Raw genomic sequence first — 5,263 nt, 5'->3', positions numbered from 1 at the left:
CGCACAGTTGGGTTAACATTTCCTTAATGCAGTTCATTTTATTAACAGATTAAAGGAGAAAAGAACATGATTGTCTCAAAAATATTCAAATTTCACACTATTTTCAATATCATTTGTATATACAAGTCAGAAGAGAATTTTTCCTTTTCCTAAAAATAATATATTTACCAAAAATCACTCAAAAACTGTGAGATATTAGAAAGGCTTACTTTAAAATGAAAAAATAATGCACACTAACTTTCTTTATATGGTTAGTGAAAGCTTGGTGGGCGTGAAGACCTCTCCTGGGAGCCACAGCCTGACCTTGGGCAAGACGCCCCCATGAACTGACGGGGTGACCCGACTATCCACCGTTCATTTCTTCAGGTCCCCCAGCTCTCACGTGGTGTTGGGGTAAGAATCCACCCTGTCTGCCTCACGCCTTTGTCCTGAGAGACACAGGGAGACTCTGGGGAGATGACTTGTGAAAAGTGCTAAGTGAACATTAATCATTAACCGTAGATACTTGTCAAAGATAAATAGCCAATAATACACCCCAGTCATTGCCAAGTACGCTGTAAATCTGAGTTAATTAATACCTCTCTCAACCCAGAGAGTTGACTTCCTCTCAGCTACAGGCTCCTAATAATCCTCTGATAAACTATGTTTCCTAAATTATTTGTAAAAGTACAATCTTCACCCTAAACGGGCTTCTGATAACATCCATTTCCCCAACTAATCCAGGGGCCGATTTGGGTTTCCACAGCCTCCGCGTGATTCATGACAGAGGTAAGTGTGCAGAGAAGTTAACTTTTTATGCATTTTCTGTCATCTTTCCTGACTGCCTCTGGTCTTTGAGTGAACTTACAAGAGCTCCTGCGTAAGTTTTAAACACAACAGACTGTGGACCCGCCCATCTCTGCATCCTAACAATTCCACTGCTTCCAACAGTTTGAGAAAATGAAACGATATTTGACAGCAAACAAGATAAGTGGGAAAGCAGTTTAAATGAAATTTGACTCCAGGAACTATTATTCTCTTTCCCTGATGGCATCACCGACTCAAAAGACATGGGTTTGACTAAACTCCGGGAGCTGGTGATGGACAGGGAGGCCTGGCGTGCTGCAGTTCATGGGGTCGCAAAGAGTCGGACACGACTGAGCAACTGAACTGAACTGAATGTCACAACTTGGAGTGAGTCTCGGGATCCTTGACGGAGTCAGACGAACCAAGTGTTGGTTTGGAATTGAGCAAATCATGACAGCTGGTCATCCCAAGCACAGAGGTTTGCACGGCACCCTTAGGGAGCTGCGTCTGGAACCTGTCAGCCCGAGGACGTGTGGCTGTCTGCGGGCTCTGAGGCGGTCCTTGTACGTGCCCCAAAGGGAGGCTCTGTGTTTGCTGATTTCTCAGCAGCTTGTCTGGTCATCAAACACCAACCTGCTCTAGAGGCAGCTGCCGCGGTGCTGAGCCGCTCCAAGGCTTGATCTCAGGGAAACAGCCCGAAGGCATATGAACGTCAGGTATTGTAAGGAGGGGAAGGCGTTCTCTTCAGGACTGTTAGGACCATACAGGTGCTGAGTAAATGGCAGGAACAAGCGCTTTTCAGCTGATGACAAGCTGTTCTCTCGATGTGGCTCAGAGAGCCGCTGTCAGAAGTGGTTTGCAAGATGAGCACAGTGGGAGCGCCTGGGGCGTCTGTAGGTTCCAGACCTGCTCAAGGTGGGGCGGAAATCCTGGCTTGGCCTCTGGGCATCAGCTGAGCACTTGGTGCTTCAACAAGCCCCCGATGCAGTCTGTTCAGTGTCCCGGGGGATTAGAAGCGACTTTATCCGTGGCAGACAGCCTATGGACTTTCCTCGGTCGGGGGGATGGGAGAGGAAGAGGCTTCCTCCCTGTGGTCCAGCAGCCCCGCTGGGCTGGCCTCCAGGCTCCTCCTCCCTCTCCGTAGAGGGACACGAACCAGCACGGGCAGCGGAGACATGCCTGCTGGCGGGCAGGCCGCAGGGATGGCCGTGACCGACGCCACGGCTGTCCCCACCACAGCGGCCACCCAGGACTGACGAGTGTCACAGAGGGCGGATCTAGACTGCAGGCTGTGCGCATCATCCGGCCAGTGGAGTCTGACGGGATGGAGGCGTGGAGATGGAGGAAGACGACTAAGGAAAATGAAGTCAAAGTGCATGGGGGTTAATGATTTGCTGCTTTGTTTGCTGGGGGCTTTATTCTTGGTTAGGAGACCATGGCTGAGAGAAACATAAAAAGGGAAATAAAATGGAATGAAAAATAAAAGGGAAAATGAAAGGGAAATAAAATGTAAACATGGTAATAAAAATATTGGTCAGGAGTTCTTGTTTCTATAGGGATGTTCTTCTTAGAGATAAGAACATATCCTTGTTTCTCTGATTATTCTCACTTCTTACTGGGGTAAGTGAATGATGTTGGGAAAATGCTTCCGTTTCCTTTGGACTCTGAGTCACTATAGCTTGGGGTGTCTTCTGCAGGGGACCGCGCCCCCCAAACCACAGAATGGCCGTGAGCTGCGTGTCTGGCCTCGAGCACGCCCCTCCTCAGCGCCTCCCGCCTCGCCCTGGCTGGGCCCCTGGCCAGGGTCAGACCTCCGGTCACTTCTCAGACCCACCTCCGCACAGGTGGTCACAGGCCTCTCCAGACAAGCCTAGCAAGTTCTCCCGGCATCTGATAGCCCGAACACACACGAGTCAGCGGCCAGAACTCCTGTGAACACGGGGCTGGAGGCTCAGCCAGAGCCCACCTGCCAGGAAGAACAACCCCTTCTGATCATCTGCAGCAAACATCCCAGGAAGAAGCCCGAGGCAGGCCTGCAGGACGTCGGATCGTGGTCTGCGGTGACTGTTCATGACGGGGCTGCCAGAGGCGGCTGTGATGGGCCGCCCCGACCCGGCAGGACTGGCCTGCGGCTGACAGCTGCCCACTTCCCATCCTGCTCCCAGCGCAGGGCCAACCAGAGGACCCCGAGTGCACCCTCCCAGGCTTACGGGACCCCCCACTTCTGCTGACCCCTCAGTGCCCCCTCGGCCTCCAGCACTCCTGCCCTCCTCCCGTGGGAAGCTCCCCCTCCCCCGCCTGCCCGGCCTCTGCCGGATGCTGGAGACGCTGGTTCCTGGTGATGCTGATCCCTGGCTTCAGCGGCCCGGCAGGCAGCACCCCCCGGGGGTGATCTGCTTTCACTCCCACGCCTTGAGGACTCCCACGTCCAGGACGAGATCTGGGCTCTCCGGGAGCTCCCCGCTGGACCCACTCAGCCTCCCTCTCACTGCAGCTCCGCGCGCCTGCTTGGCCCTGGGCTACCTCCCCACCGCCCCCGTCACCCCACTTCCCTCCTCACCCCTCAGCCCAGCACAGTTCCCAGTCCTCCCAGCTAAACCTCTAACTGCGCCGTCCACGTGCAGTCCAAACACTGCTCCTTTTGGGCCCCGGTGCTTGCCCCTGACCGCTTCAGGGGCTGCTAGGTCGTCCTTAGGAAGACTCTTGAGATGCCCTTGGGCTGCAAGGAGAGTCAACCAGTCAATCCTAAAGGGAATCAACCCTGAATATTCATTGGAAGGACTGATGCTGAAGCTGGAGCTCCAATCCTTTGGTCACTTGATGCGAAGAACTGACTCATTGGAAAAGACCCTGATGCTGGCAAAGATTGAGGGCAGGAGAGGGGGGTGACAGAGGATGAGATGGTTGGATGGCCTCACTGACTCGATGGACATGAGTTTGAACAAACTCTGGGAGAGAGTGCAGGACAGGGAAGCTGGCGTGCCGCAGCCCCTGGGGTCGCAGAGTCAGACACGCCTGAGGGACTGAACAGCGGCGGCTGCATATTTCTTCCACGTGGACAAAGCTTCCCCAAACCGGCGCCCTGATTTTCTGTGCAACGCCCCTCCAGCAGCTGGTACGGTTCCTGCAAACAGCAGGGCTCCGTGAAGGTGCCTGAGTGCGGGAGCGGTGAGGACAGGCTGGGCAGTCGCCCAGCTGCTCCCTGGTTGTACGAGAAGGATGCAGGCTCTGAGTCTCCCTCCTTGCAGCCCTCTGTGCCTGCATTCTCAGCTCTTCCCACCTTCCCTCTGTGCGTGCTGACGGGCTGTGGGTGTCGAGCCACCCCCTCTTGGGGTTTAAGCTACAGGAATTCTGAGATGGCGGTGCTCATGGGCTTGGTTTATTCTGGGTCTGTAGGGGCACTGCCTGCGTGAGCTCTTCCCAATCCTCCCGCGGGCCCCGCCTGGGGTTCCTTACCCAGGACCCCTCTAACGCCATCCCACGGGAGTCAGGGCTTCAGCACAGGAAACCGGGACAAGCACATTCAGGCGGCAACAGGAGAAAAACCTTGTTTCCTTAAATGAAACAAGGCGATTTGGTAAAACGGCTGGGGTATCTTCTCTGATACAGTTGCACTGCTTTTCTAATTTTTATGAATTAGCTATTCTTATCTAATTTCTATCTTAGTTTGACTTCGACACTTAGAAAGAACTAGCTTATCCTTTATATATTCACTTTCTTGCTATAATACTTGTATTTCAGTCATGCTGGAAATGACAAATGCTTCCTAATGATCTCAAAAGTCAGAGAATCAACTCTCTCTCTCTTTTTTTTGACTTCAGGGATGGGGAAGCAGCTCACCCACCTTCAAATGCACTGGAAGGACCCCATCGCCGAGTAACACTCCGCCCTCCCCGTCACAGGCCACCTTCTGCCCAGAGCAGCTGCCTGCTTTGCCTTCCCCTTGTCCTGAGCAGCTAGACCATTTCTGTTCAGAGGAAAAGCATACTAAAAACATAGATTATTCAGGCAAATCAATGGAATGTCTCAGTTAATCTTTGTTTCTGCACATTCTGCCCTCAACCTTCTGCCTTCCTTGAGTATGTTTCTTCTCTGAATTTATAGCACCTCTGGGTTGGGGGCAGCCTCTGCCTTCTTGTCACTGATGTTCTCAACTTTAATTCTGCGCTTTTAGGGATTTTCCCAGAGAGCCCTCCCCATGCTGCTCGCCCAGCCTGCCTGGTGGTGCCCGCGATGTTCCTGGGGGTCAGAAACCCTCGCCGTCTGTCTCTGTCTGTCTGATCTGCTGTCCGTCTGGCCCTCCATCTGCTCTTTACCCGGACGTAGCCTCCTCTGTGGCCGTACCTCCTGGGCTGTCCAGGGGGACAGGCCGTTGGCATGGTAAGATCTCCAGTTGGCTGGTCAGCATGGCTACTTTGCTGGTTAATTGGCAAGGTTGATTGCTGGTTGGCATGGTTATTTTGCTTGGTTATTGGCA

This window comes from Muntiacus reevesi, chromosome 3 (genome assembly GCF_963930625.1).
Source record: "Muntiacus reevesi chromosome 3, mMunRee1.1, whole genome shotgun sequence".
Taxonomy (NCBI): domain Eukaryota; kingdom Metazoa; phylum Chordata; class Mammalia; order Artiodactyla; family Cervidae; genus Muntiacus; species Muntiacus reevesi.
Note: the sequence above shows the minus strand (reverse complement) of the source record.